The 27585-nt window shown below is 31.3% G+C and overlaps 1 pseudogene; it reads left to right on the forward strand.

The window, feature by feature from the left end:
- Positions 1-27356, forward strand: part of LOC149536985 (cysteine-rich receptor-like protein kinase 2) — a 114588-nt pseudogene extending 87232 nt beyond the window's left edge.
- Positions 27357-27585: the final 229 nt, after the last annotated feature.

Below are 27585 nucleotides of genomic sequence, written 5' to 3' on the forward strand. Positions count from 1 at the left end.
ACATAGTGAATGTCATGTTCTTTATCATCACTCATATAAAAATGATATTCCTTTATAATTACTCATGCTTGAACTATACTCTGAACACCATCCAAATCTAACTGTGCATGTCTATAAAAATCATGTACCATAATAGTGACTTACTTATTAAAGTAATAATCTGATTGAATTGTGTTCTGATCAACAAATAAATAGTTCTCTGCAAAATCAACAACTGATACAATTGTTCCAAGTGGAAAATTATCTCTCAGAGTTTGAAACTGTTGTGCTTGCCACTTTACAAAAAATGCATGACATATATAAGGTTGAATCAATTTCTTAAATCTGTCCATAAATATTAGAAGAAGCAACTCCTCTTCAACATATTCCAACCTTTTTGTTTCTTTCCCCAACTTTCTTTCATTCTTGACATACTTGTAACTTTTGCAATTCAATATTTTTGTTACATCAATATTTTTAGTTTTCAAAGGAAATAGAGCCAATTCACTACATGTTTTACATAATCCTTTGATGCAATTTATTTTACCAGTTGGATCATCTATGTTGTCACACAAAATGGATGATTTAAACTCACTTCTCCTACTAGGAGGAGCAGCATGAAAACCATATGTGTCTTCTATAAACTTTCAAAATACCTGATAGTGGAGATCAAACTCAATATGATAACAACAACAACAAGTTTCAAACAGTTTGTTTGACCTCACAAAGTATGGCTTCAATTTTTCAAACAATGTTTGCCTAACTTTTACATTAGGATGTTCATTACAAAATGACACATGTAACTCATGATGTGTTGCGTCCAACCAATGTTTTGTATGATGTTCATATTGACCAGGTGCAATCTTATGCTTGATAACATCTCTACTATTTGATGAAGGATGAGTTTTATCAATCCAAAATGATATGACTAAAATTTTTAATAACTCTTCAATTCTATCAGAACGAGGTGCTCTACATATGATTGCCCAGTTGCTCTCCATAGTATTGTCATCCACAATTAATCTTCTCTTAACATATTGTCTCATTGTTTTCCTACTAAAACCTGTTTAAGACGAAATTGAAGATATTTGTCTATTTTGAGACATATTTTTACTTACAATAGACATCAACATCACTTTTCTTGCTAGAGACTTATCTTGAGTTCGAGAGTTATTTCCTATGTTTCTCAAACCTTATTTAACATTTTCAATCAAATCAATTTGCATGCTAGAAAATCTTCTCTTCTTTGATGTTGTGTTTAAACCTAACAATTTCAATGCCTCTTGTAACTTTTTTTGTGTAAGCAAAAGTGAAAGCAACTGAGCTTGTTCAAGTGTTTTAGTATTATCAGATTGAGTCATAATTTCTCTTATCTTCTTCTTCATTGACCTTCTCTTAGACGAACTTAATGGTTGAACACTAGCTGCAAGTTTTCTCAATTTATCTACATCCATTTTAAGTAAATAATCCAAATTCTTATGAGAAATACCATACTTTACAGATTGGAAAATATTTAAGAGTTCATCCATACCAGTTCCTACACCTGATCTCGACCCTTCTTTGATTTCTATTACTAGAATTTCTACAGGGATCGATCTTGAGCCTTCTCCAACATCATTGTTTGAGATTCAATAGGGAAAGATTCTGACCCTTCTCCGACTTCTATTATTTGAACCTCTATAGGGACTGATCTTGAACCTTCTTCAAAATTCATTGTTTGAGATTCCATAGGGAGTGTTCCTAACCTCTCTCCCATACGCACTACTTCTACTTCTGTTGAGCCTTCTTCAACATTTCTTTCACCTTGTTTAATTCGATGATAACGTGCCATAGTCTTCTGAATATTTCTTTGTTCTACTTCATCAGATCTTTTTCTTGCATATTTGTTTTGCCTTCCTTTCTTTTTTCCCATTATAAAATTTTAAAAAAAAAAAAAATTATCCCTTACCTCAAGATAAATTTTGCCCAATAACCAGATAAAAAATCCAGTGTATAGATTTGTCTGTCGTTGTTGGTACTTTTAAATTGTTTGATAGAAATCAATAGAATGTAGTCATCTGCAACAAAGCATAAATATTCTTCATTATAATATGACTAAAATCTATGAGTCACAAACATTCCTCAAGAATAAACATTATAATAAATATTCTTCAAGAATAAATTGCTGCATAAAAGACAATGGCATCAGCTATCAAAAGAAGCAAATATAATGTTAGAAATCCCCTCTTTCATTTGTAGCTCTCATGTCCTTCTTTCTTCTCCAAATGATGTAGCTCTGAATGATGTGAGTCCTAAAATCAAGTCTTAACATCTTTTTGGGATATTTAGGAATTGGTGGTATCTCCTTAAACAAGGGATTAACATTGATGTGTTCAAATGTACCTTAAATGATTTCGATGGTTGATTCTTCATGAGACCTTATAGGTGCCATTATTGCATTTGATAACTCCAAAGGTTGTGTCCTAGTGAGTGTTGGCATGATACCTCAAAATACAGATGCAGTGGAGGGAAACTTAAATGAACTTTATGCCTCTCAAGTGCATACCTAGACTACCAATTGCACACTTGAAGTGTGCAGTTGATAAAAAAAGGTTGCAGTTGGTAAAATAGAGTTGTAGGGTGCCTAAAATGCAAATTTTGAGTGTTTTGAATAATTTAGAGTGTTTCCTATGGTCTTGGGATGCAATGCAAGGTGTAGAAGTGCAAATTAGGGTTCTTGAACTTAGAATGAAATACCTAATTACCAAGTGTGCCTACAACTATCAACTGTGCCCTGAAACTACCAACTTCACCCATGAAGTGTGCAGTTGGTGAAACAGGGTTGCAGTTGGTAAAAGAGGTCAAAACTTGATAATTAAGATGTGGGTATGCAAGATATGAGTGTTTTTGAGATTTTTAAATGTTTAGAGATGGTATGAAATGTGAGGAAATGTTAAATGACATAGGGTTTTGATATACAAAGTGCAAATGTCCTAGGGATGTTATGCAAGTGCAAATGCAAGGTGTCATTTTGAAGGTATGCAAGATGAAGAATATGATATGCAAAATGAAAGTTAGAGTTATGTTTTGGACTTGGTAAAGATGCTAAAGGTAGGTGTACACAAAGTGGACTATGCAAGGGATAGTTTCCTAGGGTTGATAATGACGTTTAGGCAATGTAAAATGAGGATAGGTGATCAAGAAGACAAGTTGGTTGATGGACAATTTGATAGGGTTTGATAGTGAAAATGATGCTAGGGTTTGCAAAATGCAATATGAGGGGGATATACCACTAGGGTAAGTCAAAAATGACATTTAGGAATATGATTATGCTAATGATAGAGGTACACAAGGTTTTTTAAACTTAGGTGAAATTTGACAAGGTTTTGATAATGTTTAATGTTTGGCAAGGTTTTGTAAGTTTCCAAGGTGTAAATTTGAATGTTAGCTTTTATCTTGATTATGTTTTACACACACGTAAGATGCATTAAGACAAGAATAGCTATTGTTAAAAGTGAACAATCACACCACAACCTAGGCTTTAGGACTGTATCCACTAAATTCCTACTTGAACCAAAGTTCAACCGTGCTTATCCAGAGTAGACAACTTAGGACCTTGGCACCACAGGCTCCCCCTTAAAGCGCAGTCACTTTTCAAGGCTACCAAGATCCGCATCTCAAGGGGCATAACTTCCCAAGGGATTGTTGTCTCTACTAAGGACCGCAAGAATGTAGGATGTCTTCACAGGCATGGGTGACCCCTTGAGCCAGTGGATAGAAAGGATTTTGGCCACTAAAACATGGTTTTTAGTAAGGGCATTCTGTTCAGCAAGTGAGTGATAAACTTTCTCAGAAGGTCTCCCAGCCTCGAGAAGTGGGGCTTGATGCACCATAAAGGTACTGGAGGAGAGCTATCACTCAACATATCACTGACATGGCTTTCACCGTAATCAAGTTTTATATAGGGGCTGGAACATTGACCTGGCTTTTGGCCCGCTACCACTCTAAAGTCATCCCCTGGCATACCCAATATCGAGTATCTTGGTCCAAGGCAGGCCTCCTATAAAAGTTACATGGATTTCTCTTACACCCAAGATCCATGAATGGTGAGGGGAGAGGATACGTCCAATGCAACTCTTAGGGATTTAAACACTGTAGACACACCAGACAGAAAATAAAAATTTCATTTTAAGCACCAAATGAAGTGTTATTTAATCTAATAAATCCACACACATGGTTTTGACAAACACACAATGGACTTCGACAATGCCCTGCAAAACAAGCATTAGTTGTTTGTTATGATCATGTCTTTATTCCACGATTGCCACATGCTACAAGAAGACCATTAGTAACACAATAATTAACAATATTAATATTTACAAATTTTTAATTTAACTTCAATGCATCTGTCAAACAACTTCACTAATGAAAGAAATAAATAAATAATTTAAATGTACAATATTTTTAACAAATTGATGCTTTCAATTTTGTGAATGAAATTTATGGCAAAGATAAACAATACACGTCGTCAGGTTGATGGCAAATAAAAAGACAAATGGCAACTTTTTCAATTTTTTTGGTTGTTCGCACGAACACGTTGAATTACACATGTTCGGGTGAACATGTGTCCAAACTTTTTCGATGGCCACAAAATATTATGGCACATGTTCACGCGAATGTACTTTTGTGTAAACATGGTAAACGTGTTCGTGCAAATGCCATGTTGGCGCGAACATGCAAAATTACAAAAAATTTCACCTATTTTCAGATATATATATTTTTTGCTCTTTTGACTTCGATAATTGCAGGAGAATGATCTCCTACTATAAAATAAAAAATGTCAAAATGTGCTGCTTGGAGCAAGCTTTCCAACAACTATAAATTTTAATACATAATTTAATCATTAAGACTTTCAAATATGAGTTTAACTCATTATAGGTTCATTATCGATTGAATATCAACCAACTTTGACACCTCGGGAAAATTAGTAAACTAGGTCAAAATTTTTTTGAAAAATATGGAGGAACTAGCTTATTGAGATACCTTTCTATTCAAAAAAAAAAATGGTTTATGATAAATTGACTTCAAATTATCTGTGTCAAATGGAACGTATGTCTGAATTATGGTTCATGTCACTTCAAAACTTCATAAACTATAAAATATTCAACCAAAATAAATCAAACCAAATGCATCCTCTAGATACTAATGTTACAAATCTAACATCGAAATAATTACTTCATTATCATTTCTAGAAAAAAAGTTATGTGTGTCAAATTGACTGTCACTTTTTAAAATATTGAATTTTATTATGTACCACTTTTTGGAGGAGATAAAAAAATTGACATAAATAATATTTTTTTTTAGATTAAAAAATATGGTTACAAAGTAGGAACAAAGTACTCAAAATCACTATTTTATGTCATCTTAAAATTATTTATAATTTTGGAGATATAGTCACTTGAACGTGACGTTTGTAGCAAAAATATTGATTTCAATGTCATAATTGGTCAAAAAGTGGAACCCATTATTGTGAGATCACCCAAACACAAAGTAGAGGAAGCAAGGGAGGAACTGATAAAATCCTTCAAAAGAAGGAAGGGGATAGCCATAGCTAAAAATGACATACACTACAAGGAGATTGACACCACATAAGTGTTTTCCAATGGAGATTCCAAGGAATTTGATGCAGCAATAGTAGAATTAATGGAGAAAAATAGAGCACAAGCTAAAGAAATCAGATTACTCAAGCATGAACAAGAATCACAAGCCATAATGCTTTGTGAAGTCACTGAACAAAAGAAAAGAGCTATTGAAAACAAGGCTATGAAGGAAGATGACAAGAGAAATCTCACCAATAGGCTGGAAGAGAAGACAATTGAATTTGAAAAGACCTCAAACATCTAGTTGGACACCTTAAGTCAGATGATGAATGTTCATCATGATCTAAACATGAGGGACATTGAGATATCCACCTTGAAGATGCAGAATGAATAATTGCAAAATGAATTGAAGAGAGAAAAGGAAATAGTAGAAAGTTATAACAAACCCAATGAGGCCATCAAGTACTTTGAGTAATTGCTGAAATCACCAAGCGCTAGTAATGATACTTGAAGACTTGGCTACATCATCACTGAACAAGGAGAATCATCCAAGGCTACAAAAGAAAGAAGCAACAAATCTAAGAACACTAAACCTACTTGTCATTTTTGTGGTAAAAAGGGACATACCTCTAATGTGTGCAGAAGCAAGAATAGTCATCATCATGATAAGCCTACAAAAGAAAACTTTTGTCACAAGTGTAAGAATCAAGGACATTCAACACAAGACTGTAGAACCAAGACCATGAGGACACCAAGATTTGAAGGTCACTACTACAACTACAAAAATTATGGACATAGAGCATTTGAATGCACATCAAAGCCTATGTGGACACCTAATTAGCCTGCAAGAAGAATCAATCATGCACATCACTACAATTGGGATTACAATACTAGGTATAGCTATCACTATTGTCAAGAATATGGATACATTCCTAAAAATTGCATAAGGACACATCTCAAGGGAAGTTAAAATAGGTGGCTAAACCAAACTACATGTTTTAGTTGCTTGAAAACTGGTCATATCAGTAGAAACTGCACTACAAAGTCAAAAGCACCAAAAACTAAAGTCAATAAAGGAAAACAAAAGATTGATGTTGAAAAAATAAGAGGACAAATAAACAAGACATGGAAGAAGAAAGGTGAATGCAGCACATCAAATGCAGAGATCACTTCACGCAAGAGGTCAACTGATTACACCTCATTCAATTAAGCACAAGATAGATACATGGGGCTGATACATATAAAGATGTATCATACATCAACCAAAGAAAACACATAAGTACTGCAAAGAAGAAATATGCATGAGAAAAGATGCCAAGTTAAAAGTTAGAAGATGATGCCGAGTTACCTTTGGTTGCCAAATGAAACTTTAGTACATGCCGAGTTGAACAAATTAGTGGATGCTGGGTAACACTTGTTAGTGGCTACCGAGCAATTGATAATTTCAATTGATGTTGAATAAGATGTGATAGTGGATGTCGAGTGTACAACTATAATCACAAATGCAATAACTACTAGGTTTTTGAACCTAATAAAGGTAAAAATCATTCATTTTTGAATCATTTGAATAAAAAGCAAAGTTGAGTAGAGTGAAGAGGTAATTTTACAATGATCAAACAACAATTTGCAGCAATTCCAATAGTGATTCAACTCGATTTCATCAATTCATAGGCATTTCATTCAAGTGTTGAGCTATACAGAGTTTGAAAGCTTATTTAATTTTAAACCCTAGTTCGGTAAATGATGGCATCTGGGTCAAAATCCACCAAAGGAAAGGAAGGTCTTGAAATTCAACTAGTCAGTAATGAAGTCAAATAGCCTGAGTTTAGGCCCACTCCTAAAGTCATTTATAATAATGATCTCGTTGGTGCCCTATCCGTAATACCTGATAAATTTGTTATGGTTCAAGATGTTTGAAAGTGTTATAACTATAAAGTTGGAGCCATAGGAGATTTGGAGATTTTTAATGTGTTTGATAAACTGTATGATAATGGAAAACTTAAAGATGAATTCTCCATCATTAAGAAGAAGGGTCTGACCAAAGCCCTAGTCTTCCCTATTGTTTTCAAAATGGAATGGATATGCATAGTGTTGAGCAGAATCCACGATGGAGCCTTTTGGTTAAAGACAGGGCGAGTGATGTTTACAAAGAAAACTATCCATAGGGTTACTGGTATTCCAACCCTAGATTGGCCAAAGACCCTGAGAAGCGACAAAAAGGAAGCCATAGAGAAGAATATAGTTGCGAAATGGAATAATAGGGGAATGACAATAAACACCATTATATAACCCCTACTAGATTTTTCTGTGACAGTCATATCCCACAAATTTTACAAGTTAAGTAGACTAAACAATGTACCATGTATTGCAGTGGATGTAGCTTATAAATTGGTGAAGAAAGATCATACATATGATCTTGCAAAGATCATGTTACAGCATATAAATGAGAATCTAGGAACTATAAGGAAGTCTAAGGGAGCTCAATGCAAATTTGGCTCAGTTTTGGTTTGTATATTTTTCTATATTATGAAAGAATTCCCTTCAGTAGGCAAGGTGAAATGGGATTAGAATAAGACCATTGTTGAGAAAATAAATTGATTCATTGAGTAGATGGGTGAGAATTTTGATGCCCAAATGACTAGCTATTTTGAGGACTTCAAGAAGTCCATGAAATAGAGGAGGAGGATGCCAATCTCACTAGTTGAGCAACGTGAAAAGGGTATTTTTTTTCTTGTGGATATTGATTATGTATGTATATACAAGTAGTCATACCTAGAGTGAGATGGCTTAGGCCACTAGGTTATGAACTTGATGTTGATCAAGCCTTAGTAGCAATAACAACTTTACTTGAAAAGGAAATTTACAAGGCTGCAAAACATTTTGGAACTTATGACATAGTCAAATCAAGGGTGGTCACAGACCTTAAGACAACCACAACAGTGAAAATGAAGGACAAATTAATCAAGAAGATCAAAACGAGATTTGGTATTGAAGAAGTAGGCTCAACAGAGGAAGAGGAAGAAGATGAAGAAGAGGATGACAATGAAAATGAAGAAGATGAGCCTCTACAATAGACGCAAGGTCTAGGTGATGACACGGAAGAAGGTACAAAGGAAAAAGAAGTCGAGGAAGCACCTATCAAAAGTAAAGTCACCAAAAGGAAGGCTAAAACTCCACCTGCTCCTCAACCCAGAGCAAAGGAAGTGGCAAAACCTACACCAAAGAAGAGGCAAAAAAGAAGAAGAAAACTACCAAGAAGACTGATGAGGAGCCAAGGAAGAGAAGAAAATATGTAGCTCAACATAAATCAGATGAAGAAAAGACATAAACATTTGACACTAGGTAGTTAAAAGTGGTAAGTCATCCACCTAAGTCTTCAATTAATAAATTATGTGCAAAAATTAGGAATGGAGACTTGAAAGATTTAAAGAATTTTAATTTTAATAAGATCACTAAGGAAGAGCTAAATAAAATAGAGGAATCTATGTATGCTATGATGGTCGAGTAAAAGGAGACACCTATAGAGCTAGATGGCTCAATGGCCAAAGAATTGTATAAAATAGTAGAAGACAAATGGTATTTTTTCTTGCAAATAGAAAAGGAAATAAGGGAGTCTACTTTAGCTACATTTTTGTCTAATTTGACTAAGGGTCAAATAACTAATGCAATCAAGAGGCACAATAGTAGATTTGCTCCAAAGCATAAGGCATTTAGTATTTTGCAAAATAAAATTGAACATGTGAAAAAATACACACAGTTGTGGAAAATAATTTATAAGAAAATTGATGATGTTTTTTATGAGAAATACAAGGTAGAAGCAAGTGCCAAGATAAAGGAAATAAAAATAACATTGAAGTGGAAGAAGAAAAGAAAGATGAAGAGGAGAACAAAGAGGAGATAGAGGAAGAAAAGGGTACAAATGAGTAGCAAGAACAAAGTGTGCAAGACACACAACTATCACCTCCTAGTCCTCCTCATGCCACCATCACACCTATAGAGATGATCAAGATTAAGGATGTTATTGACACTTCTAGTCAAAACATCAATCTATTAACTACAGAGGATCTAGCAAAAATCTTTGACCAATCAACACAAGCAACTAGATTATGTTCAAGCCCAATACTGGTCAATGTTGATAAGTTGTAAAAGGTAGTAGTTAAATCAAAGGAAGTCAAGGTGCAAACACAAGAACCACCTTCAAACACTCAAACTATTGGAATCCTATTCCTTCCTCCACCATCTCCACCAAAAATAATAGCAGATGCACTTCATGTGTCGAGTGCAATAGTAGAGGTAGGAACATGAAAAATAGAACAACTAGCAAGCACACCCCCAATCATTGATAGTGAAAAGGAGAAACAAGATGAAGAGAAGGAAGAGACAAGAGATGAGGAGGAATCTACAATACAAACTTTGGTTGAATTACCAAAAGTAGGTACTCCCACTCAATCTCTTCAGAAGCCAAGCACTGAAATGCTAGCATTGCAAGTTAGAACACTAGGCTTGAGCTCAACAAAAGTAGCCAGGAAACTTCAATATGGAATTTCTAAGCTTCATGAGGAAATCACAATACCTTACTATGAATCTAGCACCTTCATTGAAGAGAAGATTAATGAAATATAGAGTGCATTGGATAGAAGAAGAAGAAAAAAGGTATTTTGAAAAGAATATAAATATAGGCAAGCACTAAATGAGATAAAAGACATCTGCATGGATGCCTTCAGCTTGCAGACACCTGATGAGTCAAGGCGAACAGTAGAGCAACTATTTGACATAGTTGACCAGGTGACAAATGAAGACCATGATACAAATGTAAAATTAATGGAATGGTTAGAAAGGAAGTTCCAATAAAAAGGTAAATGAAAAAATATCTAGTGATATAGCACTATCTCAAGTTGAGTTGGCTAAGAAATTGGATAGAGTAAAATTTTTACTTGGGAATATATTCTCCCTCTATAACAAGTTGTGTGATTTTTCCAATTTCACACAGGAGACTAGCCAAAGAATAATGAGCTTGGAGAGAAATCTAAACATTTCTAGTATGCAACTCCTCACTAATCCAGCTCAAAGTGAGAAGCATTTTTCTCAAACACTTCACACTCAAAGAGAATTAGCTGTATTAATAGCAAATGAGGCAAATACAAAAGCTAAATTGATGCAAATTCAATCCTCTATAACCACTCACTTAGAGGTACTCCATAAAGAGAAAATTTATGCAGAAATAGTCCTCAAGAAAGATTCAAATCTTTCTACCTCAGATGGAATTATACATCTAGCAGCAGAGATTGCCATCCAACATAAGTCATTGGACATTGCACTAGCAAATTGGGATGCAACTCTGAAGATAATCTTGGAGGTAAATAGCACATTTCTGGCTAAGCATGGTATTACTCCATATAACCCTTTGACATTAGTGTCAAAAATGGGGAGGTAAAGTAATGGGAAGATATATGTATAAGGGGAGATATGTATATATGCAAATTTTGAAGAGAATACCAAATTTTGAACCACTTTTTATTACATTCTTTCATTCATTTTGAGAATAGAGTGGAAAGTTTGTAAATAGCCAAAAAGGGGAAATCAAGTAATAAGGAGAAAGGGGGCGATGCAAAATTTTGAACTTCACACAGATCAGATACAACACACAGACTCAGAATGTAGAAACTGGACGAAGGATAAAGAGAATTAGGCACATTAGCATACAATTTCAGTCTCAAGAATAGACAAGGCATAATCAACTCAAGGTGAGTCATAAGGTATATTGTTACTCACAATATTTTTGAAATTTTGCATGAATTCCAAGCGAATAAAGAATGTACTCAATAAGGTTAAGCTCATAAATGCTTAGTTAAGTGTTTTTGACACTCATGTCAAAGGGGGAGATTGTTGGTCAAAAGAATAGTCTTGATAATTCAGTGTCAACGCACTTAACCATTTTCACTATACATGTCGAGTGCACAATGTACGTCGAGCTAGAATTTCAATAGGTGTCAAGCCATAGTTGGTGCCGAGCAAGTGAGAATGTAGTATATGCTGAGTGATCCAAGAAATGTTCATGTGCTGAGTAATCTAGAAATGTTTAGATGCCAAGAAATATAGAACATACATGTGCCGAGCAATACAGTATGTAACAAGTGTTGAGCAAACTAGGAAAGTAATGGATGCTGAGCAATCCAAGAATTAGTTTATGTCAAGCAATCTAGGAATTAGTTCATGCCAAGCATCTATAATGTAATGAGGTTGAGTAACTCAGGATCGACATAAGAGTTTGAGCTTTCACAAACTAATATGTAAACCATTTTTGGAGCTGACTTAGAGATATTTTGAAGGAGAAAAAGGATAAGGATGAATTATTTACATTCCCTATGCAATCTGCATGCAACCAATCAGGAAAATGGAGAAGGTATGCAACCAATGAAGAAAATCCAAGGATTTGAGTGAGAATTTGAGATTTAATATGAATCGTAGATCCATACCCAACCCTAAGTCTTTGCATTCTTTATGAGGAGGTTGAATGTACCATTGCATATGTTGAAGAGAATAGCGTATGGGGAGAATATAGCAAAATTTCAGTGAGAAGAAGGAAAGACATAGAGGAACAGAGTAGCAAGTTCATATCAAGTTGATCAGAATAGCACAAGGGACAAGCAACACATATAGAGATCAGATCAAGCAAGGATCAGAACAAGAAGGGAAGATCTAGTACCTAAACCCAACAATTTGAGATTGCATTCAATCAGGTCAAATGTTCTAATACTTTCTCACCATTGTATTAGATGCTGAAATCCTATGTTGATAGGTTAGCTTAATAGCTAGGTAGGAGAACCTTTGGAGAAGGTCATGAAAATCCTATGTATTAGGTGGGTTTAACAACCTATTGTAAATCCTTTAACAGGGTGGCACTTCATGTAAGTGTTTGTAAATTCTCTAACCAGGTCATTATTGACATAGTGTAAAGCCTTTCATAGTGCAGACCATCAAAAGTGGTTGAACATTGATTACTACAGTGATTTTAGTGAGTGTCATCCCCACAAAAATTTTACCTTCTTATTCTTGGATGGTTTCTTGGTTATGAAATCTTTTTGTTATGTGTTGATGCATGCTTTCTTTTCATGTTTGTTCATATGTTTGCATGCATGTACATTACTTTCAGTTATGTGTTAATAAGGGTTTAAAAGGATGAAAATTGGTTACTTCTGATTCACTCGCCCCCACTGGCCATCCCCCCCCCCCTCCCCCCTCTTAGAAGTACTCTTCCCATTTTCGATATTCCAACAATGGTTTACAATTTTGTTATGTTTACAATTTTCATGTCCTTGATTTTCCTTATGAGCTTACATGTGCCTTAGAATTAAAATTAAATGAAAGAACATGGTTATTTTAAACCCTCTAGAAAATGAACTTGTTTCGATCCAATAACATTCAAAGAAGTATACAATCAAATCTCATTGTGTGTCCAACATGGTGATGAATCATGTTGAGTTGTAGCCCTCTAGATTACTCTGGGCATTGTATGCCTACTATGGGAATTGTATGCCTACTTTTGGTGGTTACTTTATGGAATCCAGGGATAATTTTTTATTACATTGCCCCTTCTCAATGGATAACTACTACTAATTAGTTTTAAGTTTGGGTGGTCATTAGCTATGGAAACTAGCCTTCTGTAATTATTTAAGAGTTGACCATTTTTTTATAAGGTGTCATTTGTTGTTTCTATCTAGGAGATAAGTCCCTCCATAGTTATTTGGAATATTTGGCTCGAGAGAAACAATAGGCTTCTTCAGGAAAATATCATCAACAATATCTAATGTCATTCATAGGATTGAGTAATATATCTCTAAGGTTTTAATGACATATGTATATGAAAATATTAATCATCCCAAGACATCCATACATTAAGATAACTTTACTGACAAAAATTTGCCTCTTTAAAATCCAACCCTTCTCAATGGTCTAGAAAACAAGTCAATAAGTATGAATATTTGGCCCAAGTTATTTGTTGTCCTTCCCCAATAGGGAATTATAAGTTTTTTGATGATTCTTTTAGGGTTGATCCTATTTTGTCTGTGATCATCTTGTAAAAATGGATTTCTCTAGCTCAATCATTAAAGTCATTTCTAATAAACTTCATGTAGTTAATTTCTAATAATATGGATAAAATAGAAGCTTTAATCTTAGCTTTTTCATCTTCTCTTATATCATATATCAAATATTTATCATCAAGGGGGATTATATGGTCATTTATCATGCACTTTTTTATACAATAAATTATGCAATGTGGCACAACAAAGTTCTAAGGATATATTATTTTTAGATAGTGGTTGTAGTAACCACATGATAAGAAATAGATAATTATTTTCTAATTTGGATGATTTAGTCAAATCTGAAATAAAATTGGAAAATTATAGCATAATGACTATAATGGGAAAAGGTATTATTAATGTATTGGCTAAAAATAAAGAAAAGATGTTTATTCTTGATGTTTATTATGTGCTTGCACTAACACATAATCTTATGAGTATTGGTCAATTACGTGAAAAGAGGTAAAAAAATATTTTTAAGGATAATACATGCACAATCTTGGATGAAAATTCTAGAGACACGTTGATTACTAAAGTTGAGATGAGCTTTAGATCCACTATATTCAAGGACTGATAGAAGCTAACTTTAAGGTAGAAGCCTTAGAACAAACATTGTTGTGGCATTTGAAGTATGGACACCTTCATTTTGATGGCTTGAGTTTATTGCAGAAGAAGAATATGGTAAAAGGTTTGCCTTCTATTATAGTGCATGCTAATGCTTGTGAAAGTTGTATAATGGAAAAATAACATAGACTAAATTTTCCTATAGGAAGTTCTATAAGAGCAACAAATCTTTTGGATTTGATTTGTATTGACATATGTGGTCTTATGCAAACTCCATATTTGGGAGGAAGTTTATATTTTTCAACATTTATTGATAATTTCACTAGAAACATATGTATCTATTTCTTGAAGGAAAAATTTGAGGCTTTTAATAAATTAAAGGAGTTCAAATCACTCGTGGAAAAGAAAAATATATTTTTCATCAAGGTACTTATATCCGATAGAGGTGGTTTATAAAGTTCTAATGAATTCTTGGAATTTTGTAGATATCATGGGATCAAGAAACACTTTATAACCAAATACATGCCACAATAGAATGGTGTATCAAAGAGGAAAAATAGAACCATAATGGAAATGGAGAGGAGTATGTTAAAGGAAAAGATTTTGTCTAATGAATTTTGGGCTAAAGTTGTTGCCTATGCAGTATATATCTTGAATAGAAGTCCTACAAAGAACATGAAAGATAGAGTCTACAAGAAGCATGGAGTGGTATGAAACATTTTGTATCTCATTTTAGAATTTTTGGTTGGGTTGTATATGTTTTGGTTCTAGCTAAATTAAGAAGAAAATTAGATGATAAGAGTGAAAAATATATTTGCATTGGTTATAATGATGACTCAAAAGTTTATAGATTATATAACCCAATTTCAAAGAATATGATTACAAGTAGGGATGTCATATTTAAGGAGGAAGAAATATGGGATGGAAATATTGATAAGGTAATCACAATTGGAACACCAATACCTAATGTGGAATAGCATGAGGAACAAGTAGGTCAGCCAAATCAACTAGAACCAAGCACTCCACAAAGAAATCATAGACAACATCAATCATCAAATCATGAAAATCAGCACACACCAAGTGTAAGTAATACACCTTCTACAAGAAAAGCTAAAAAGATGAGAAGTTTGAAGGATAAATTTATGATCAAGAGGAAGAGAGTTTGGATTTTGATTCAAATTTTTCATTTTTCTCTTGTGATCCATTGTGTTTTGAAGAAGCAATTAGGGAGGAACACTGGATCAAAGCCATGGATGAAGAAATTGAATCCATTGTAATAAATGATACATGGGACCTTGAAGATGTACTTGAAGGTAAGGATTGTATTGGAGTTAAATGGATTTTTAAAACCCAATTCAATGCACAAGGTGAAGTTGAAATGTATAAAGATAGATTGGGAGCAAAGGGTTTTTCACAACAATATGTTGTAGATTATAATGAAACATTTGATCTAGTTGCTAGACTTGATACAGTTAGAATGGCTTTAGCTAGAGCTACATACAATGGTTGGAAATTTTTTCAAATGGATGTGAAATAAACTTTTTTGAATGATTTTCTTGAGGAAGAATTTTATATTCAACAACCACCACGTTATGAGGTATACGAGGACAAAGCTAAAGTATGCAAATTGAAGAAGGCTCTTTATGGTTTGAAGAAAGCCCCTAGTTCTTGTTATAGTAGAATTTATTCATACATGACAAGTAATGGTTTCTTGAGGAATCTTAATGAGTCCACTTTATACACAAAGATCAACAAAGAATGTTAGATTTTGATTGTATGCTTGTATGTTGGTGATTTAATTTTCACTGGAAATTTATCTGTAGACATGTTTAAGAAATCAATATTGGAAGAATTTGAAATGACTGATTTGGGTTTGATGGGAATTTTTTCTAGGTGTTGAAGTTATTCAATCTAATTAAGGGATTTTCATTTGTCAAACTAAGTATGCCAAAGATGTATTGAGAAGATTCAATATGTTGAATTGTAATCCAACACCAACACATGTTTTAATAGGAACAATGGTTAGAAAAAATGATTTTGGGTCATATGTTAATTCAACCCTATTCAAGAAACTTTTTGGTAGTTTGATGTATCTGATAGTTACAAGGCTTGACATTGTGTATGGTGTTAGCTTGATCTAAAGATTCATGGAGTTAGCAAAAGACTCACATTGGCAAGTTGGAAAAAGCATACTTAGATATGTTGTAGGGAAAAAAGAATATGCAATTTTGTATTCCAAAACAAATAATTTTACTTTGATTGGTTATTCTAGTAGTGATTTGGCAGGTAATATTGATGATAGAAGGAGCACATCTAGAAATATCTTTTACTGTGGCACAGGTGCAATTTCATGGGCATCAAAGAAGAAATCAATAGTAACAATTTCATCAATTGAAGTGGAATATTTAGCAGTCACATCAGCAGCATGCCAAGAAACATGGATGAGAAGAATTTTAAAGGATCTACTACAAGAACAAGAGGAGTTAATTCAAATTTTCTGTGATAATAAATTCGCAATTGCACTTTCAACGAATCATGGTTTTAACAAAAGGAGAAAGCACATTGATGTGAGATTAGATTTCATTAGAGAGTTGGTAAACAATGGAGAACTTTGTCTTGATTACTGCGGATTTGAAGAGCAGATAGTTGATATCTTCACTAAGGAGTTACGAAAAGAAAATTTTCAATATATAAGAGAAAATATGGAAGTAATTGGAATCAAATAAATAAGGGAGGAATTATAGATGGTGTAATTTCTTCACACCACTTTTGTATGCACTATTTGATAAAACAATCCCCCATGCACCGTTCATGCAACACAACTTTCTTATAGTTTAGATTTCCATGCACCGCTTTCACTATCAATTATGCATCCACTTTCATCACATGTTTGGACATGTTTTAGTTACAAATTAGGAAATTCAATAGTGCATTAACATGTGTAGGCAATGTGGAGATCTAAATTTATGATCTCTAATTTTAATGATAGTTATAATAAAGCAAATATTTCCACCACTATTTTTAGTTAGTCTTGGATTAGTTAGGATACCATGCATTTATGAAAAGACTGAGGGTTAGTGGTTTGAGAGATTATTTAAAAGGAGACAATGTAATTATTTTTGTGCAAGACAAATGAATAAAATTCTAAGTCTTTTATTGTTCATTCTTCTATAGTAGTGTAAAGAGTTTTCATGTTTGCTATAGCAATTGTATTATTGATATTTATAAATTGATTAGTGTTGTAGTGCATGTTTATTTGGTGATTGTCTTTGTTCAGTTTGTGTTGATTACTAACAAAATCTAACTTTTTTATTTATCTTGCCTCTATTCTTTTGAGGAGTCAAATCGCTAGTATACATCTTGAAACATTTTTCTTCCAAATTAATAACCTTATCAAAACATATGTATGGAATTGTGATCATTATTTTATTCTTCTCACTCTTCACCTACCTTTATAAAAAATCATATCCTTGTAAGGAAGCCAAATTCTAAATTCATTACTTTTGAATAGTACATATTGGCTTTGACATTGTCTGAAATATTGCAATTGAATGAGGATATTCTCTATAGAAAATAGGGTAAGTTAATCTCATGGAAAAATCCTTATAATCATCCTACTTAGTTATTGGTGGTACACTCCACATTCACACTACTTCAATGTAAACTTATTGTATAAAAAATTATTATGTACAAATTTTATGTAATGGTTCTAAGTAATAGTTACATAGCGTTTGCTAGAATAGTCAAACTTCTTAAAAATAAAGTTTCCATTTTCTATGGAAAAAATAGACAACCTTTGATCTAGAGATATGCTATGTAAATATTACATAATCGTTCTAATATTAAACGCATCTTCTCAATTGTATGTTTTCCCTACAATATTCTTCTAGTCTTTTGCACTTTGTTTCATTAAGAATAAATACCATTAAATGTTATAAGTTTTATATTGAAGATTTGTTTCAGAAATTAGAAAATTAACATTCTAAAAATCTATCTCTTTCTACATTCCAATTTTTTTTTCTCAAGTTCTTACATTAAGAAAATTATAATTAAATCAAACAGTATTTCATGCATTACTATTTTAGTCATATAATTCAGCTTCGCTACTAAAAATAATAACATTTCTCCAATCAAAACAAACAAACATAAAGCTAGGAACTTTGGTGCTTGTGCCCCTTGTTAATACTAAGTACTCATACTAACAAGTACTTTATCCTTTTAATTAGAAGCCTTAGGCAATAGATAATCCTAGGTGGTGTTGGCTATTGAATGAATTGTAAACAAAGAAACAAGTCCTTAGAAGATGAAAACATGTAAATACCTTACATATGTTGAAACATTGCACTCAATGAATTAGTAATAATCATTAGAAGGTTTTATTTTAACTCATAGAAATTGGAGTTTCAATCCTCATTCTTAACAATGTATTTATGAAATTATGTAATACCTAGTTCAAAAATGTATTTAAATGCATAACATGAAAACCATATTAAAGAATATTTATGACACCAGCACTTAAAATTACGTCCATTTAACATCATTTAATATATAAAAATCATTACTATCACTGAAAAGTAATCAATTGATCTTGTTTAACCCTATGGAGCTCTCATTTCATTTAACTTCCTTATATATAATCTAAATTCCTAAAGAAGCCTAAAATTACATTTTCTACCATAGTCAACATTTTATCCAAAGAAATATAATGAATAGAATTTCCCTAGACCAAACACTCGGTTCAGCGCATGGCAGAAGAAGATTCAAAAGTCTTTAAAAAGTTAGACTATAATATTCATGTCCATATAAGCATGGTTAGGGAGAAACTAAATTTTGAAACTAGATGTGGATGTAAACAGGCATAGATGCATTCATGACTTTTCACATGAGGCAAGTCATGTGTCATACTACACTAGTTGTGAACTAGAGTGCCTCCTATTCATCAATTTCACTCCATCAAAATATTTATTTATTTATTTTTAAATTGCCTTGTTGATTTAAGGGTAATTGAATAGTTTTTCATCTTCCATGGTTGTCAAATAGAGGGCCCAATCACACCACATATGTAGGAATGAAGTTATAGAGAAACAAACGAAACATGACAATAAGTAGTCATGAGTCATAGTCAACAGATCTAGAAGGTCATAAGAGGTAAGGCCTTTCCCTCTCAATCACACAATGTTGTCTGTCATATTCTTATTGACTCTCATTAAACATTTAGGGATTTCAATATGGATTTGTGGACCTAATTGGTTCTCCCATAACCACAATATTCTTTAGTCCATAATAATAATGAACATTAATATGTTGTTAGAGTGTTTATAGCTATTATTTTAATCTAGTATAGTATCCTAATTTACTTTTAAATAAAATAGAACAATAAAATCTTGTATAAGAAAATTTAATACATATATAGTGGATTGCTCTTCAAAAAATTTGATATAGATTTTAGTCTGTGAGATCTTGACTATCCAAGCATAAAATTGGGTATGGTTGGATGTATGATGTCCATCACTAAAGACTATCTAAAAGAACAATTTAATTTAAAAAAATGTACACATAGTACAATTGTTCATTCTCTTAATGATCTATAATAGAAATATCATGTGATAACATGATTTTTAGTTTTAAAATAATCTATTTTAATTTCTTTGAACTTCTATTTGAATAATTTATTAATGGCAAATATTCTAGATAGTAACCTTTTCATCAAAAACCTATATCAACTAAATTTTCACTTGATAAATAACATTATTGATATTTTAAAAAATTACTCTCAATCTTTATTCAACTCTATTAAGCTCTTGTTTCAAATATTCATTTTAAATACAATATAGAATTAACCTTTCATACATTTCCTCCTTGACTAAAATATAATTGAGAAATCCTCTTGTCATATTGGATCGTACCATTGTCACTCCTCATAATACAATACCTTGTCATTCCCCTATTAATAGGTATCCCTTGGCTAATTATCCTTTATTAGTATGTAATAATTGAATCAAATGCCAATAACTAAATTTACTCTTTGATTGGCATATGAAATTACAGATGCAAAATTATTATAAATCATCCTACAAAATGTGTACAACATTTACTCATAACAAAGATTTCAAATAAATCTCTTCATCTTCTAGATCTAATCCTCACAATAAAATTATATTTGGTTAATTGCATAAGTGTCTCTATCTAAACACTAGATACAACAAGAAATTGGTTTCTCTTGCAAAGAAAAAACCTATATAAAAATAATTTTGGATAATTATTATTATTATGTTTTGTAATTTTCCTCCTTTTGGAAGGGTTTTGTTATCTAATATTTTAGTTTAGTTGCAAGTGTGCAAAAGCATTCAATAACACATTTGAAGAACATTGAATTAGGATGTATCATTCGATCTCAACAAAAAACGTGAGATTTTAATAAATATATAGCAAATAAAAATAAAATTTTTCTAATTTTGTAGAAAAATAAATTGTGCATCATAAATTAGGTAACTTGCCTTCATTTTCAAATCAATTTTGGTCATGAACATGTACTCTTCTAGTCAAGATTATATGTTTAAAAAATTTAAAATAAATAATATGTTTCAATTTTCTAGCTTTTATTATTATTTATTTTATTAATTATTATGCTATACCATATAATATATTATTAAGTAATTTTAAGGTTTATATATTATCTTTAAATAACAAGGAGTTAGAGCTAGTGCAAGGAATGAAATGTAGTGAAAGAATTGAATTCCCTTTTCAACAATTTATTTGTTAGGCACTACTAATGAGCATCAAGGGATTATGTAACTTAGTATACAGTTCATATAAATGAGTACTTTCTCTATGTTTTTTGTTATGTATGGTTATGAATTGTTATTGTAAGGGTTTCTTGTAATCAATGTTAACTTTATCTGATATTATTCCCACAATTGTAGACATTCATAGCATATGAGTGGCATGAAACTTTAATGAATAGAAATGCAAGGTCTATCACTTTTGTCATATCTATTTTTGTAAATGATCAAGATTCTTAAAGGAGAGAATGGTGGGATAAAATGATATATATATATATATATATATATATATATATATATATATATATAATTTCTAAAAATTCATTCAAAATGGATCAGTACTTATATGAATTGTGTAAGCTTCTCCCTATAGTTAATAAATACAATGCAAAACTTACGTCTCTTGTAGGTCATAGATAGTCATGTACGTATATACAAAATATTCATTGTTTTAAAACTATTTCCTTTTAAAGGGTGAAATATTTGACATTTTGTTTGAGTTACAAGTGTACTAGAGCACAAAACCATATTTTCGAGAAATATGGATTGAGATTTTTATTTTTCTCAAATCAATTTTCAAACTTTAGTTTTATGAAAATGGTTGTATTTATAAAATGTATGTCAAATAAATATTCTAATTTTGTTACATTTAAATTGTTTTTTTTGTGAAAATTAAATTGATTAACTCAACTTTATCTTGAAACAAATTGTTTTAAGAACATCTGCCTTTTCTCTATTCTAGAATTTCAATTAGTCTAGTCTCCCTTTCTCACATATGTAATATTATTCATGTTCTTTGGAGAAGTGAAATACATATTAATCTTTAAACATGTTTCTTCCATATGAATATTATTATCACACTATGTGTACTTATGGTCATCCTTTCATTTCTCTTAACATTTAATTTATATTTTCTTTTCTTTTCGATTAGATTATTTTTCTTATTCTTCCATTTATTTTAGAAAAATTATTTTTTTAAAACTTCTAATACTCAAAATATTATAATTATGGCTAGCCCTCATCTATATTCTTGAATTTTCTTATCAACAAAAAACTCCTAAGGGTGGAAATATCTCACCAATCATTTCATGATTAGCTATCAATCTATAACATCCTTATTAGTAATGAAAGCATCTTCTATCTAAATTCATTAGTTCACATTTTTAATATTACACTTACCCTTGTCCATTGTAATGCAACCAAATAAATTTGTTCATCAAGGAAAAACTGATAATTTATTTTATCTTGGACAATCTCTTTAACTCACCGTACTCACATGCTATAGTCAATTACTTCATATTCAGAAGAAAAATGCATAACTTGGAAACTATTTTAGAAAATATTTTGATAGATTTAATCATTCTACTTATATATTTCTAACAAATAATCATCTTATTTAGATCAAAGTAGACCTCTATTTCAATAATAGATTGATTTAACAAATTTTTATACAATCCCTTCAAGAGGTGATGTCAATCATAACTTTTTATTGAAGAGAAGTTTGCATTGCATTATTTCTAAACTTCCTAAGAGTTGCTTCATTCTCATCCATTTATTATACATGTGTAGTCAAGCCACCAACTACAGTGCAACTTATTTACACCATGCCATATGCATTTTTGTCAGTCTATCAACACCTCTGACACCTCTAACATTGTTTGTTATGCACTATTTACAAATTCCATAGTGTCAATTGTTTTATATACATACATACATACATATGTATATATGTGTGTGTGTGTGTGTGTGTGTGTGTGTGTGTGTGTGTGTGTGTGTGTGTCTATAAGATTTAAAGAAAAGTATTGTATTTTAATAAATTGTTAATAGGTTTAAAATATTTATATAGTATGTTAATAATATTTTTATTTTTATAATGAAACTATTATGATTCATTTATTAACATTTTAATGTGTTTAATTTAAATAATTTTTCAATAATAGTTATTCATATATTTTATTAATAACATGTATCTAATTTAAATAACGTTTGAATTTATGATGTGATTTATAAATAAATTTTCTAATTAACATTTCTAATTTCAATTTTATACACTTTTTTTAATAAAATAATAAACACCATATTATTGTCAAATCATATAATGTTATTGTTTATAAAAAATTAATGAAGATAAGTTTTAAAATTATTTATAGATGTTAGATTATTATAAGTATTTATATTAGTTTACTATAAAATTTGATGTCAATTGTATATTAAATACTTTCCTTACTTAATGTATGAATAGGAAAAAAAGATCACTCCTCAATTCACCTTAAGAATTTCAAATGACCTATTATTTATGATTCTTAAGTTTTTTTAAAGATAAAATTAATTAATAATAAATAGTTTTTCTAGTTAATATTTTAGTTTCAATTACATACACTAGGTATTGAAGACTTATCTGTCGTTAAATTTTTAGCATTAAAATTCTTTAAAATGCTAATTATTATATTTTTGGCATATACTTTGCTTAAATCCAAAGTATTGTTAAGTGAAAAAATTAATTTTAAAATTTACATCTAATCAATATATTTTTAGATTTTTAGATTTAATTTTACTAAAAGTAAAAATTATGGAAATAATCATAATAGTCTAACATTTTTTTATTGATTGGTAAATGGTCAAAACATAGGTTAATTATTATTATATGTTAAGTGAAGGTATAGTCAAACCCAAGACCTCCCACATGAGAGGCTCACAAATTACCATTACATTGTAGACTTTTGGCTATAATAGTCTAACATTTAATTTGTCAATAATTAATAATAAAAATAACATAAATAAATATTAATAAAATATTGCTATATCTATTATTAACTATTAAAGTATAATACTTATTAAAAATAACAAGATTATTAACAAATTATGGAAATAATCATAATAGTCTAACATTTAATTTGTCAATAATTAATAATAAAAATAACATAAATAAATATTAATAAAATATTGTTATATCTATTATTAACTATTAAAATATAATACTTATTAAGAATAAAAAGCTTATTAAGAAATGTTTTTTATACTTATTAAATTCTAGATCAAAACTTTAAATGTAAGAAATGATTTTTATACTTATCAAATCCTCAAATCTTGGTCAAGACCGCACATATTATTTTGTTTTGGGATGTCATTATCATGTCATAAATATATATATATATATATTCTATTAGATATAAGAGTTTCAGAAAATAAAAAGCAACCAAAGTGCCACCACAAAAATCAACAAGGAGGCCAAGCCTCACTAAGGAAGAACAGACTCAGTTGTTCAACATAAAAAAGAGAAGGACTATCTAACTAAGAACATCATAGTAATTGACCACCCAAGTAGTCCAACCTAAGGGACCCTCTATCCAAACAACACTTTTACATTCTTGAATCTGCATCAGCCTGAATAAATTTTCTTTTCTAGCATTCACTTTCTTACTGATTTCTCTATTCAGCCTAATGCAAGCTTGCTCAAAAGCTTGCAGATCATTCAGGGTTCTACAGCATTGGTATCCATGCTTTAGCTCATAGTAGAAAAAAGTAGCATGCCCATCATGAAGGAACCTTCTCATCTTGTCCCGCTCGATCAGCATAGTAGGTTGTTCCTGCAAAGAAATTTTAAAATAAGTGAGTTTTCGAAAAAACTCAGTAAGATCCCTTGGCTTACCTTGGTACCTTTCCTCGTTCCTGCACTTCTAGATCTGCCAAAGAATGCTAGATGACAATATGTTCCAAAATAAATTGATATCTTTAGGAAGACCATTAATATGACTAGTGAAAATATCAAGAATATTATCAGTAGGATAAACAATGCCAAACATTCTCCATATTTCTTTAGCAAAAGTACAATCTAAAAGAATATGTCTACCAATTTTAGGAACTCTATATAAATTACAAAAATTAGAGTTAGATAAATCTCTCTTAATAGGCAACTTGTCCAACATGACTAACCATCTAAAGCATCTAATTTTAGGCTCTACGGAATTCTTCCACAAGATATCAAACAACTTTTTCCAAACATTAGCATCATAAGAAGAGTACCAAACAGCATTGACATGATCAATAATATAAATATTACTATCAAGGATTTTGTATATATTCTTTGCCTTAAGAAGATTCGTGACAACTCCACTAGACCACTTACAACTAAGGTGCCTTTGAGAATCAACATGGCATATAGTGGGAAGACCATTAACAGCTTGCACAATCATGTTATAAGTTCTTTTATGGGAATCAAGGATGTTATATTTATTTTTAAGCTCATCCCAAGGAGTGATTTGATTCTGCTCAAAGAGATCTATGAACTGTTTAATACCTTTCTTAGCCCACAGTCTGGTAGAACACCCTTGGGTAAGGGCCAAAAGTTTACCATTTAGGTGAAGATTCCACCAAATGGATCTTTCACCATGGAGTTGATCATTACAATGAAAATATTTTTTAGTGATGAAATTCCTAACATGGTCCCAAGCCTTCCAAATAGATCTAAAAACTGCAGAGCCTTGGACCATGACAAGAAAGTTACCAACAATGAGGTCACAAAAGGGGAGATTAGTCCAGGATTTGACTTTCTTAGGCACACCCCTCTCAATGTTGTTATGAATAATAGGTCATTAGAAATTGTTAAGGTCAATTGTGGAGTGATTTGTTTTTTTTCTATCTATACATTAAGTAAGGAAATTATTTAATATACAATTGACATCAAATTTTATATAAACTAATATAAATACTTATAATAATCTAACATCTATAAATAATTAAAAAATTTATCTTCATTAAGTTTTTATAAACAATAACATTATATGATTTGACAATAATATGATGTTTATTATTTTATTAAAAAAACTGTATAAAATTGAAATTAGAAATCTTAATTAAAAAATTTATTTATAAATCACATCATAAATTCAAAAGTTATTTAAATTAGATACATATTATTAATAAAATATATGAATAACTATTATTAAAAAATTATTTAAATTAAACACATTAAAAAGTTAATAAATGAATCATAATAATTTCATTATAAAAATAAAAATATTATTAACATATTATATAAATATTTTAAACCTATTAACAATTTATTAAAATACAATACTTTTCTTTAAATCTTAAATCAAAAGTGTAAACTTATATATATAAAGTTTATTTGATAAAGCAAATAAACTTGGAGAAGGAGGTTTTGGTGAAGTATTTAAGGTATCTGATTATTTATTAGTTGTCCATATTGACCTTCTATTTTCATGCATTCAAATTACTCATTTTCTGTTACATGACATTTCCAGGGTACGTTGACAAACGACAAAGTTGTGGCGGTAAAGAAGCTCACGTTACGACACTCTCCCCGTGCAATTTTGGAATTCGAAAGCGAAGTGAAACTCATTTCAAATGTTCATCACATAAATCTTGTGCATTTACTTGGATGTTGCAAACAAGGCCAAGAGAGGCTCCTGATTTATGAGTACATGCCCAACAGCAGCCTTGACAGAAAACTATTTGGTTTGCTCTCCCCTATATTTCCTCTTTTTGATTCCTTTACAAATTACATGATCATGGGTTGTGAAATTGTTGCGAATTGCCCTTTATGAAGGTAAAAATAAAAGACTTTTGAGTTAGAAGGAAAGGTTCGAGATTATCGTGGGCACTGCTAGTGGACTAGCATATCTCCACGAGGAATTCCATGTCTATATCATCCATCGTGACATTAAATCAAGCAATATATTGCTTGACGACAACTTTCAGGCAAAAATAGCAGATTCTAGGCATGAGAGCACAAGATTTGCAGGAACACTGTGAGAAAACTACTAATTTATCTACTTATCTTTCTCATCATCAAGGTTCCAATACTTTTTGGGGGATTTTGCAGAGGATACAGAGAAAGCTAACTCCTACAGCTTCGGTGTCGTGATTCTCGAAATTCTCAGTGGTCGAAAAAGCATTGACTTGAAGCAACCGCCGGATATGCAATATCTTCTTCAATGGGTATTTTAATTTTAACAATAGTCTTTGAATCCTTCAATCTCATCTCTCCCCTCCGAAAAAATCCTAATCATTTTTCTTTAAAATAATTATTGCAGGTTTGGACCCTATACGAAGATAACAAGGTTTTAGAGTTGATGGCAAGTGAGAAGGAGATGGAAGGGTATAGTGAAAGAGAGGTTTTGAGGGTGATAAATCTTGCGCTTGTGAGCATAAAAAATTCTCCCAGACAAAGACCATCAATGTCTGAGGTTGTGACAATACCATTGAGTAAGGATGAGATTGATTTCCAAAATCCTTTGCGACCATCATTTGTAGACGTGGGGAACAATGAACGTGGAGGAGGTCTTGATTCTGGCACACCTTCATCTCAGTCAAACACAACGATTTCAGTAACCCTTAATTCTCGTTAACAACGTGTATTTCTCTTGTTGATGGACACATGGCATTTAGCAAGGAAGGATGTATTGTTAATTTCTAATCAATTATATAATCCCTCCTTCCTATTTTCAAATAGGACATTTTAGTATTACAATAATATATTTCCCTTTTCATATATATAATCATAACTTTTTTTTACAAAGAGTTGTGTAAAAAATTGAAAGCTCATACTAGAAGCTAGAATTAATTGTGTAAATAGAA

The sequence above is a fragment of the Cupressus sempervirens genome, chromosome 10 (assembly GCF_028749045.1).
Source record: "Cupressus sempervirens isolate cs-2001-9-10 chromosome 10, ASM2874904v1, whole genome shotgun sequence".
In the NCBI taxonomy this organism is placed as follows: domain Eukaryota; kingdom Viridiplantae; phylum Streptophyta; class Pinopsida; order Cupressales; family Cupressaceae; genus Cupressus; species Cupressus sempervirens.